The sequence below is a fragment of the Pleurodeles waltl genome, chromosome 6, assembly GCF_031143425.1.
Source record: "Pleurodeles waltl isolate 20211129_DDA chromosome 6, aPleWal1.hap1.20221129, whole genome shotgun sequence".
Classification (NCBI taxonomy): Eukaryota; Metazoa; Chordata; class Amphibia; order Caudata; family Salamandridae; genus Pleurodeles; species Pleurodeles waltl.
Window position 1 is genome coordinate 83,157,796 of NC_090445.1, and position 12,872 is coordinate 83,170,667.

The 12,872-nt window shown below is 48.3% G+C and overlaps 1 non-coding gene across 1 annotated transcript; it reads left to right on the top strand.

Moving 5' to 3' along the window:
- Nucleotides 1-12,554: 12,554 nt before the first annotated feature.
- TRNAK-CUU (transfer RNA lysine (anticodon CUU)) lies at nt 12,555-12,627 on the top strand. The gene has a single exon. It is a non-coding gene; the product is annotated as a tRNA-Lys (tRNA).
- Nucleotides 12,628-12,872: the final 245 nt, after the last annotated feature.

The window sequence follows — 12,872 nt, forward strand, 5'->3', positions numbered from 1 at the left end:
GGTCGTAGGTTTGAGCCCCATGTTGGGAGTGATGTGTTTTAAAGGCTTCTCCATTTTCGGGTTTAACATTAACTCTCACCTTTTTCAGATATTTCGCTGAGGCTTAAAACTACACACACACACATCCTGCTGTTTGCCTCACGATTCTCACAGGACTCCACACAGCGCAGCACTTCCCGCCCTGGGAGGCGCTGCTGGGAGCGGTCCTAGGCCGAGCCTTTCCTGCGCCTTTTCCTAGCCTGAGGTGCCTGTGCTTACAGCGAGCTCGGAGTCCGCTCCGGTCCGTCCTGTCCCCCCCCCCATCCTTTCAAAAAGAGGAGTTTAAGGTCTCATCCCCGCTGGTGTTATGATTAAAGTAGGTATGAAAACTACTTTTTGTCACCCAGTTGGAGCATGTTCATTTCGCATGTATCATGGTGTATTGACAGGATTTGGGTATCCAGCAGTTGAAGTAGTGGCAACAGAGGCGAGTAGGGGAAAGATGTGGGCTTAGTTTGGACATATCTGCGCCAGCAGAATCAGGCTGCCTCTAGTAATATTAGTCTGGGAGAACTATTGGGGGTGCTAGTTAGTATCGAGAGTAGCAGCCTCTGTGATGGTATATGTGTCTGTAACATCCTGCTTTCGGCCGACGGGGTGTCACATAGCCATGTAGACAGCCATGATAATTGGGCGGCTGCATAATATCTTTCGAAGTTAGTCATTCCCAATCCACCCATCTCCTGCGGATGTTGCGTTATTGACAGCGCCACTCTGCGTCTGTCTTTACCCCAGAGTAAATCCGTTAGTATTGATTGCAGCTTATTAAAAAAGGAACGCGGTAAGCACAGCCGGAGAGCTGTAAAGTAGTATAGAAACCTTGGAAGGATAAGCATTTTGGCTATCGCCACACGGCCCATTGGAGACAGGGGAAGTGAGCTCCAGAAGGGAATTGAGCCGCGAACGGAGCCAAGGATTCTGTCTATGTTTCCTTCTTTTAGATCCGTGATAGAGTGATAAATCTGCACACCCAGATATTTAAAGGTTATATGTGACCAGGGCAATTTGTATTGCAGTAGCGACATATGGTGAGCTACCGGGGACGGAGAAATGGGGAATATGCTTGATTTGGACCAATTGACGTGCAGTCCGGAGGCGATAGCGAAGGAGTCCAGTAACTGCAGGGCCTCAGCCATATAGGCTGAATGGTCGTGCAGATATATTAAGAGAAAGGTGCCTGTGTCGAGTCAGCAGCAGAGAAAATGAAACAAAGGGGCCTCCTGGGATAACCACACACTACTTCCTCACAAAGAACACACAGAGGGTGTGTGAAATGACATAGGCACAGCAGCCCGGCTAGCTCAGTCGGAAGAGCATGAGACTCTTAATCTCAGGGTTGTGGGTTCGAGCCCCATGTTGGGCGTGATGCTTTTTAAAGGCTTCTCCATTTTCGGGTTTAACATTAACTCTCACCTTTTTCAGATATTTCGCTGAGGCTTAAAACTACACACACACACATCCTGCAGTTTGCCTCACGATTCCCACAGGACTCCACACAACGCAGCACTTCCCGCCCTAGGAGGCGCCGCTGGGAGCGGTCCTATGCCGAGCCTTTCCTGCGACCATTCCTAGCCTGAGCCGCCCGTGCTTACAGCGAGCTCGGAGTCCGCTCCGGTCCGTCCTGTCCCCCCCACCATCCTTTCAAAAAGAGGAGTTTAAGGTCTCATCCCCGCTGGTGTTATGATTAAAGTAGGTATGAAAACTACTTTATGTCAGCAGCGGGATTTGATCACAGGACTGGGGAAAATACTGCTTTTGAATGTGGCGCCTTACACCGCTCAGCCATTCCGGCAGCCTCCGGAACACGCCTCTGGAGGCTGACTGCCACCTCGCGAAAAATGGGAGAGTTCACACTGTTCTCTACTGGACATTTAAGTATGTGCCCACAGACAGGTTGAAAGGACAGATGCATGTATGTACCAGAGTGAGCTCCCGAAAGACTGATGGGGACATAAGACTGGGGTAGAGCGAGAGATGGAGAAAGAGAAAGGTGCCTGTGTCGAGTCAGCAGCAGAGAAAATGAAACAAAGGGGCCTCCTGGGATAACCACACACTACTTCCTCACAAAGAACACACAGAGGGTGTGTGAAATGACATAGGCACAGCAGCCCGGCTAGCTCAGTCGGTAGAGCAAGAGACTCTTAATCTCAGGGTTGTGGGCTCGAGCCCCACGTTGTGCGTGATGCTTTTTAAAGGCTTCTCCATTTTCGGGTTTAACATTAACTCTCACCTTTTTCAGATATTTCGCCGAGGCTTAAAACTACACACACATCCTGCAGTTTGCCTCACGATTCCCACACAACGCAGCACTTCCCCCCCTTCGGAGGCGCCGCTGGGAGCGGTCCTAGGCCGAGCCTTTCCTGCGCCCTTTCCTAGCCTGAGCCGCCCGTGCTTACAGCGAGCTCGGAGTCCGCTCCGGTCCGGCCTGTCCCCCCCATCCTTTCAAAAAGAGGAGTTTAAGGTCTCATCCCCGCTGGTGTTAAGATTAAAGTAGGTATGAAAACTACTTAATGTCGGCAGCAGGATTTGATCACGGGACTGGGGAAGATACCGATCTTGAATGTGGTGCCTTACACCGCTCGGCCATTCCGGGAGCCCACGGCAGGTTTCTGGAACACGGCTCTGGAGGCTGACTGCCACCTTGCGAAACAGGGAGAGTTCACAATCTTCTCTACTGGACATTTATCACAACACCCTCAGCAGCACGGGCCTCCTCAACAGACATCAGGGAGACGCTGCTGCAAGACGGGCATCGAAGGACCAAATGTTTAACAATAAACACCAGCACTTCAACCTTCTACATCACACACCCAACCCCAATGCTTTTACAGCACATACCACGGCTTGCTCATTCAAGGACGCGTCAGAAAAGGCATATCACATCAGGAACTAGAAAAATCATTGTCTAATTTACCCATCTAGAGCAGGTGTCAGACCCTAAAGGCCACAGAGCCCAAGGCTGCCGCTTAATATTACACAACTGCCCTTAATAATCCACCCTTCCCCTTCAAACCCGGCACCAGACCTTTCTGGGACATAAACATAAACGTCATTCATGGCAAATTCACTGCCAGGAACACAGTGGCAGCTGGTCCTTATGGACTTCAGTTTGGGCTCCACTCTTTGTAGTCTGTCAATTTTTTTATTACACTAATAGTGAAAAATAATATAGTATTCACTATTAGTGTAATAAAAATGGAGTACAGTTAGCTGGGATATGCCTGTCCATGGCAGCTGAGGTAAGTAAAAAATGCTTGTAAATGTCTATTGTGTGCATGCTTGCGGGTGAGAGGGTGTTTATGTGAGAGAGAATGTATGCAAGTGTCAATTTGTATGTTTTTATAAGTATGTGTGTGTGAGTGAAAGTGGAGGTCAAAGGTCGTGTGATGTCACTTCTGCTACCCCCGGCATTTCAGTGAATTGCCATTCATGAACATAAACCAATGATTTAATATCATTTCACTGACATCTCCGGTGAGATATTCTAGTTCAGACATCTGGAACCCAGATCTCTTGGAAGAGGCATCTGGCACTGAAGTCACAGTAAGAGCACAGCCGTTGGCATCTGCTGTACCAGACATTTATGCCACAGGCATCGCCTCTTTTTAGCAGAGATAGCAGCATGCAAATGTTTCACAACAGACATCTTGAGCATACTTCCCGAAACAGCTATCAGCAATGCCAGATTCTCTATCTCACATTCACAAGTGAGAAGAATGTCACAGACTTACGGTATAAACTGTCCCCTAAGCCACATCTAAAGGGACTGTTCCCAGAAGGTTCATCACTAGTGAGATATTTTCGATTACAAATCAAATGTTGCAGTAAAGACATCGCTAATGGCATCTGCCATGAGAGCCCGATGGCAACGCATCCTGGGTCAGACATACTTTATGGAGCTCTAGAAGAGACACATAGATTTAAACGCCTCAGAGTAGACACATACAGCACACAAGACAAAACAACTATTACATATGTAATATTGTCACCGGCCATGTAGTATAGAGGATTCTTGCAAAGACATCAGGGGTTAAATGTCACACAACAGATGTTAGCACGTCAGACCGTAATAAGTAAACTTACAAGGGGACGCGAGTAGGTCGATGAACCTTTTGACTAACGCTTGAGATGTTCCCACCATAAAGAAACAATACCAACACTGATCAATAACCAATTTGTCAATTTCAACAATAATCAATAACATTAGTAATCATTAAAAGTCAGTAATTGACACACCATGACCTCGCAGCCATGAATAACCACACCTTTATTTAAAAGTTAGGATGTTTATTTCCCTATATTAACAATGCTAATGTCATGGAGGTTGTCCTCCTCAGGCCAAAACAAAAAAGATAATGACCAGGCATTGTTTTCCTGTTATTTAGAGACATTGTTCTTTTTCACTTTCATTTTCAGAAAGCCTGGAAACTTCCCTTCCGATGATGCTGGGTATAATTATATAGCAAAGGTGTGGGTAATTGTTATTACAGATTTATTGTGTGATAATATAAGACTTTTTTCCAGCCATTACAGGGGTGAAACTCTTCAGTTATCAGTATTGGGGATATTTACAGACCTATGCTGAGAAAATGTGTGGCCTATTTCTAAACACTGTGTGGGTAAAACTGTCCTCCTCTCGGGGTGATGAATGCTTTGCTTATTTTCATACCATCCCTGATGTAATGTACAGTTTGTACCCAGTCACTACACAGGTATAACCAGGCAGATCTCAGGATGGTGAAGCTTTGGTTACATTCCCTATCTCCGTAGCCAGATCAGTGTAGCAATGTAAGGTTGTTTTGAAGTCAGATTATATAATCCAAAACTAACTTAAATAAAAAGGTTTTTGTAGAATCTTGGGTTGTCCTTATATTGATTGACTGTCTTTGAGGAGCTGTTTTCAAAAAGGTCTAATATATCCTAGAGACTGTGCAGTGAGGCAAAGTGTATAGGGGGATAGCGCAACAATGCATCCAGTGCAATAAGACTAAGGTGGGGTGATGGAGCACCCTTATCTTCCCTTTGAGAGGGTCCCCTCATGTATTGTTACAGCACCGGCTCCTGGGAAGCATTTCATACCTTTTCAAGGCTAATTATTGGATGTGAAAAGCTGCAGAGCCAATGCAAACTAGACTCTAGGAACTTCAGGCATGGAAAATATAGATTTCTAAAAGTTACTTTTCCTTAATTTCTATTAAAAATCCGACCCCCACCATTGAATTGGATTTTTATTAACTATTAAAATAGTTGTTTACATTTTTTGGTAACTAGTTCCATCCCCAAAATATAGTATTAGTATTTTAATCTGTACTCTGGTTTTCTAAATAGGACAGCTAGGCATCCCACAGTGGAAAATGGCTTGTGGGTGCTAATCACTGTAAGGACATGTTATCATTAAAGTTCTACATGCCCTATGGTTAAATACCATGTTCCCTGTCTAGCAGACTACAACACCTACATTGGGATGAGTTGTTAATATTTAAAAGGGAGGTTTTTACTTATTGAAAGGGTTTATTTTGACTGATTGAATGGCATCTTCCATATGCTACAGTCAGGCTATAATGATGAGCCTGAAGCCAGGTTTGCACTGTCACTGTAGTGGATGTCACAATATGTCCTGCATAGCACTAGTGACATTTAACTTCCATGTCTTTGGTACACTTTGTACCATATACCAGGACCTTATTGGCAAGTTAACTATGCCATTATCAAGTATGCCAATTCAACCATGTTCAAAGGGGGAGCACAGGCACTTTACTACTTAATAGCAGGGGTAAACTGCACAGAGTTCTAAAACCAGCACAAATATAGGGTCCATTGTAGTGACTATGCAGAAAAGGCAGATATTCTACAGTTCACATCTATATTGTAGCTCTCTGCATGTCGCCAGTTTGCCCTGCATCAGTCTGCGCCAGTGATACTTCATATCAGTGCTGCGGCTGTCTGCATAGTACGAGTCTACCCTGCAGGTTCCTATGATACTTCACATCAGTGCTGTAGTTATCTGCATTGCACCAGTCTGCCCTGTGCCAGTCTGTATCTTGACACTTAACATCAGTCCTGTACCTCTCTGCATTGCACCAGTCTGACCTGCACCAAGCTACCCCTTTAATACTTATACACATCCTGTGTGCAGCACTTTGCATTACACCAGTCTATACCTGCAATGCTTCTTGACTACCCTGATATAGCTCTTTGCATTGTGCCAGTCTGCCCTGTGCCAGTCTGTATCTGCGGTGCTTCTTGACTGCCATGGTGTACCAGTCTGCCCTGTGCCACTCTGTACCTGTGATGCTTCTACACAGCCTTGGTGCTCTTTCCACTGTGCCAGTCTGCCCTTCTGAGTCAGTTGCTGTCGGGCCTCGCAAGCCAGTGGAACTCTGTGTGTTGTCCAGTTAATCCTTCACTCTCTTCAGCTGTTGTAGCTCACTGTAGCAAGGCTGTGAGGCTCTATGGGGTCACTCTGCTCTTCACACTCTCTCTGACAGAGTCTGTGCCTGTGTCCCTGAATGTAATGGAAGGTGGAAATGTAACTGAGGCAGAAAAACAACTTTGTCTTGTTTTCACAGACACGTATTTGCGCTATGAACCGCCTCCAAAGCTATTTATCAGCCCAGGGTGACAGACTGGAGTGGGTATTAATGGTTGGTGGAAATGCACACAGGGCGGGCTGCTTCAGAATCTTTTCATTCAAGTGAAGACACAAAAAAACCCAGATTGATAAAAAAGTAGCTCATTAGCACTGACGAGCCACTTTTTCTGTGCCACCCTAGAGGCACCTACAACGCCATAGTTGTGCCATATTTAACATAAGGCACACCATGGTGGTAGTTAGAACAATAGCATCAAAATGTTTGATGCTATTGTGGCGCTTTGCTACACTTGCGCCAAAATATTTGATGCTAGTGTAGCAAAGTGCAAGGAGGCGCATTGATTTAAATGGGTGCGTCATTTTAATGCCTGCTCTGAGCAGCTGTGGAAAATGAGAGAAAAAGTAGCGCAGTGAAATCTGGTAAATTTCACTGTGCAATTCTTTCGGGCCCACTAACGCCTGAACACCACCCTTGCATACATTATGCCTGGCGCAGGCATAATGTGGCGCAAGGGGTTACAAAGTGGCAGAATGCATGCTTTGCTCCACTTTGTAAATATGGCGTGGGTGAAAATGCCACCTTAGCACCACATTTGATTTAAAACTGATGCAAATGTGGCGCAAGGTGGCAGTGGGGGCTTCTGAAACCTGGCCCAAAGAGAGACAGCCTGCTGTAAGCAGAAAGAGAGCTGCATGTATGTAAGCAGAAGCTGGTCCAGAGCGACAGGTGGCTGGATGCAGGGAGACAGATGAGTGTAGTGTACCCAGAACAATGGCAAAGAGACAAAAGCAACTGCAAGTATGTGCCCAGAGACAGGTTGAGAGGACAGATGCATGTATGTACCAGAGTGAGCTCCAGAGAGACTGATGGGGACATAAGACTGTGGTAGAGCGAGAGATGGAGAAAGAGAAAGGTGCCTGTGTCGAGTCAGCAGCAGAGAAAATGAAACAAAGGGGCCTCCTGGGATAACCACAAACTACTTCCTCACAAAGAACACACAGAGGGTGTGTGAAATGATAAAGACACAGCAGCCCGGCTACCTCAGTCGGTAGAGCATGAAACTCTTAATCTCAGGGTTGTGGGTTTGAGCCCCATGTTGGGCGTGATGCTTTTTAAAGGCTTCTCCATTTTCGGGTTTAACATTAACTCTCACCTTTTTCATATATTTCGCTGAGGCTTAAAACTACACACACACACACATCCTGCAGTTTGCCTCACGATTCCCACAGGACTCCACACAACGCAGCACTTCCCGCCCTGGGAGGCGCCGGTGGGAGTGGTCCTAGGCCGAGCCTTTCCTGCGCCCTTTCCTAGCCTGAGCCGCCCGTGCTTACAGCGAACTCGGAGTCCGCTCCGTTCCATCCTGTCCCCCCCCATCCTTTCAAAAAGAGGAGTTTAAAGTCTCATCCCCGCTGGTGTTATGATTAAAGTAGGTATGAAAACTGCTTTATGTCGGCAGTGGGATGTGATCACTGGACTCGGGAAGATACACCTCCTGAAAGTGGTGCCTTACACCGCTCGGCCATTCCGGCAGCCTCCAGAATACAGCTCTGGAGGCTGACTGCCACCTCGCAAAACAGGGAGAGTTCACATTGTTCTCTACTGGACATTTAAGTATGTGCCCAGAGACAGGTTGAGAGGACAGATGCATGTATGTACCAGAGTGAGCTCTAGAGAGACTGATAGGGGCACAAGACTGGGGTAGAGCGAGAGATGGAGAAAGAGAAAGTTGCCTGTGTCGAGTCAGCAGCAGAGAAAATGAAACAAAGGGGCCTCCTGGGATAACCACACACTACTTCCTTACAAAGAACACACACAGGGTGTGTGAAATGACATAGGCAGAGCAGCCCGGCTAGCTCTTTCGGTAGACCATGAGACTCTTAATCTCAGGGTTGTGGGTGTGAGCCCCACGTTGGTGCTTGATGCTTTTTAAAGGCTTCTCCATTTTCGGGTTTAACATTAACTCTCACCTTTTTCAGATATTTCGCTGAGGCTTAAAACTACACACACACACATCCTGCAGTTTGCCTCACGATTCCCACAGGACTCCACACAACACAGCACTTCCCGCCCTGGGAGGCGCCGCTGGGAGCGGTCCTAGGCCGAGCCTTTCCTGCGCCCTTTCCTAGCATGAGCTGCCCGTGCTTACAGCGAGCTCGGAGTCCGCTCCGGTCCGTCCTGTCCCCCCCCATCCTTTCAAAAAGAGGAGTTTAAGGTCTCATCCCCGCTGGTTTTATGATTAAAGTAGATATGAAAATTACTTTATGTCGGCAGCAGGATTTGATCACGGGACTGGGGAAGATACTGCTCTTAAATGTGGCACCTTACACCACTCGGCCATTCCGTCAGCCTCCGGAGCACCACTCTGGAGGCTGACTGCCACCTCGCAAAACAGGGAGAGTTCACACTGTTCTCTACTGGACATTTAAGTATGTGCCCAGAGACAGGTTGAGAGGACAGATGCATGTATGTACCAGAGTGAGCTCCAGAGAGACTGACGGGACATAAGACTGGGGTAGAGCGAGAGATGGAGAAAGAGAAAGGTGCCTGTGTCGAGTCAGCAGCAGAGAAAATGAAACAAAGGGGCCTCCTGGGATAACCACACACTACTTCCTCACAAAGAACACACAGAGGGTGTGCGAAATGACATAGGTACAGCAGCCCGGCTAGCTCAGTCGGTACAGCATGAGACTCTTAATCTCAGGGTCGTGGGTTCGAGCCCAACGTTGGGAGTAATGCTTTTTTAAGGCTTCTCCAATTTCAGGTTTAACATTAACTCTCACCTTTTTCAGATATTTTGCTGAGGCTTAAAACTAACACACACACATCCTGCAGTTTGCCTCACGATTCCCACAGGACTCCACACAACGCAGCACTTCCCGCCCTGGGAGGCGCAGCTGGGAGCGGTCCTAGGCCCAGCCTTTCCTGCGCTCTTTCCTAGCCTGAGCCACTCGTGCTTACAGCGAGCTCGGAGTCCGCTCCGGTCCGTCTTGTCCCCCCCCATCCTTACAAAAAGAGGAGTTTCAGGTCTCATCCCCACTGGTGTTATGATTAAAGTAGGTATGAAAACTACTTTATGTCGGCAGCGGGAATTGATCACGGGAGTGGTGTAGATACTGCTCTGGAATGTGGCGCCTTACACCGCTCGGAAATTCCGGCAGCCTCCCGAACACGGCTCTGGAGGCTGACTGCCACCTCGCGAAACAGGGAGAGTTCACACTGTTCTCTACTGGACATTCAAGTATGTGCCCAGAGACAGGTTGAGAGGACAGATGCATGCATGTACCAGAGTGAGCTCCAGAGAGACTGATGGGAACATAAGACTGGGGTAGAGCGAGAGATGGAGAAAGAGAAAGGTGCCTGTATCGAGTCAGCAGCAGAGAAAATGAAACAAAGGGGCCTCCTGGGATAACCACACACTACTTCCTCACAAAGAACACACAGAGGGTGTGTGAAATGACATAGGCACAGCAGCCTGGCTAGCTACGTCAGTAGAGCATGACACTCTTAATGTCAGGGTTGTGGGTTCAAGCCCCACGTTGGGCGTGACGCTTTTTAAAGGCTTCTCCATTTTCGGGTTTAACATTAACTCTCACCTTTTTCAGATATTTCACTGAGGCTTAAAAAGACACACACACACACATCCTGCAGTTTGATTCACGATTCCCACAGGACTCCACACAACGCAGAACTTCCCTCCCTGGGAGGCGCCGCTGGGAGCGGTCCTAGGCCCAGCCTTTCCTGCGCCCTTTCCTAGCCTGAGCCGCCCGTGCTTACAGCAAGCTCGGAGTCCGCTCCGGTCCGCCCTGTCCCCCCCCCATCCTTTCAAAATGAGGAGTTTAAAGTCTCATCCCCGCAGGTGTTATGATTAAAGTAGGTATGAAAACTACTTTATGTCGGCAGCAGGATTTCATTACGGGACTGGGGAAGATACTGCTCTTGAATGTGGCACCTTACACCGCTCAGCCATTCCGGCAGCCTCCGGAACACGGCTCTGGAAGCTGACTGCCACCTCGCGAAACAGGGAGAGTTCACACTGTTCTCTACTGGACATTTAAGTATGTGCCCAGAGACAGGTTGAGAGGACAGATGCATGTATGTACCAGAGTGAGCTCCAGAGAGACTGATGGGGACATAAGAATGGGGTAGAGCGAGAGATGGAGAAAGAGAAAGGTGCCTGTGTCGAGTCAGCAGCAGAGAAAATGAAACAAAGGGGCCTCTTGGGATAACCACACACTACTTCCTCACAAAGAACACACAGAGGATGTGTGAAATAACTTAGGCACAGCAGCCCGGCTAGCTCAGTCGCTAGACCATGAGACTCTTAATCTCAGGGTCGTGGGTTTGAGCCCCACGTTGGGCGTGATGCTTTTTAAAGGCTTATCCATTTATGGGTTTAACATTAACTCTCACCCTTTTCAGATATTTCACTGAGGCTTAAAACTACACACACACACATCATGCAGTTTGCCTCCCGATTCCCACAGGACTCCACACAACGCAGCACTTCCCACCCTGGGAGGTGCCACTGGGAGCGGTCCCAGGCTGAGCCTTTCCTGCGCCCTTTCCTAGCCTGAGCCGCCCGTGCTTACAGCGAGCTCGGAGTCCGCTCCGGTCCGTCCTGTCTCCACCTCATCCTTTCAAAAAGAGGAGTTTAAGGTCTCAACCCCGCTGGTGTTATGATTAAAGTAGGTATGAAAACTACTTTATGTCGGCAGCGGGAATTGATCACGGGACTGGGGAAGATACTGCTCTTGAATGTGGCACCTTACACCGCTCGGAAATTCCGGCAGCCTCCTGAACACGGCTCTGGAGGCTGACTGCCACCTCGCGAAACAGGGAGAGTTCACACTGTTCTCTACTGGACATTCAAGTATGTGCCCAGAGACAGGTTGAGAAGACAGATGCATGTATGTACCAGAGTGAGCTCCAGAGAGACAGATGGGGACATAAGACTGGGGTAGAGCGAGAGATGGAGAAAGAGAAAGATGCCTGTGTCGAGTCAGCAGCAGAGAAAATGAAACAAAGGGGCCTCCTGGGATAACCACACACTACTTCCTCACAAAGAACACACAGAGGGTGTGTGAAATGACATAGGCACAGCAGCCCAGCTAGCTCAGTCGGTAGAGCATGAGACTCTTAATCTCAGGGTCGTGGGTTCAAGCCCTACGTTGGGCGTGATGCTTTTTAAAGGGTTCTCCATTTTCGGGTTTAACATTAACTCTCACCTTTTTCAGATATATTTCGCTGAGGCTTAAAAATACAAAGACACACACATCCTGCAGTTTGCCTCACGATTCCCACAGGACTCCACACAACGCAGCACTTCCCGCCCTGGGAGGCGCCGCTGGGAGCGGTCCTAGGCCGAGCCTTTCCTGCGCCCTTTCCTAGCCTGAGCCGCCCGTGCTTACAGCGAGCTCGGTGTCTGCTCCGGTCCGTCCTGTCCCCCCCATCCTTTCAAAAAGAGGAGTTTAAGGTCTAATACCCACTGGTGTTATGATTAAAGTAGGTATGAAAACTACTTTATGTCGGCAACGGGAATTGATCATGGTACTGGGGAAGATACTGCTCTTGAATGTGGCGCCTTTCACCGCTTAGCCATTCCGGCAGCATACGGAACACGGCTCTGGAAGGTGACTGCCACCTCGCGAAACAGGGAGAGTTCACACTGTTCTCTACTCGACATTTAAGTATGTGCCGAGAGACAGGGTGAGAGGACAGATGCATGTATGTACCAGAGTGAGCTCCAGAGAGACTGACGGGGACATAAGACTGGGGTAGAGCGAGAGATGGAGAAAGAGAAAGGTGCCTGTGTCGAGTCAGCAGCAGAGAAAATGAAACAAAGGGGCCTCCTGGGATAACCACACACTACTTCCTCACAAAGAACACACAGAGGGTGTGTGAAACAACATAGGCACAGTAGCCTGACTAGCTCAGTTGGTAGAGCATGAGACTCTTAATCTCAGGGTCGTGGGTTCGAGCCCCACGTTGGGCGTGATGTATTTAAAAGGCTTATCCATTTTCGGGTTTAACATTAACTCTCACCTTTTTCAGATATTTCGCAGAGGCTTAAAACTACACACACACACATCCTGCAGTTTGCCTCAAAATTCCCACAGGACTCCACACAACGCAGCACTTCCCACCCTGGGAGGCGCTGCTGAGAGCGGTCCTAGGCCGAGCCTTTCCTGCGCCCTTTCCCAGCCTGAGCCGCCCGTACTTACAGCGAGCTCGGAGTCC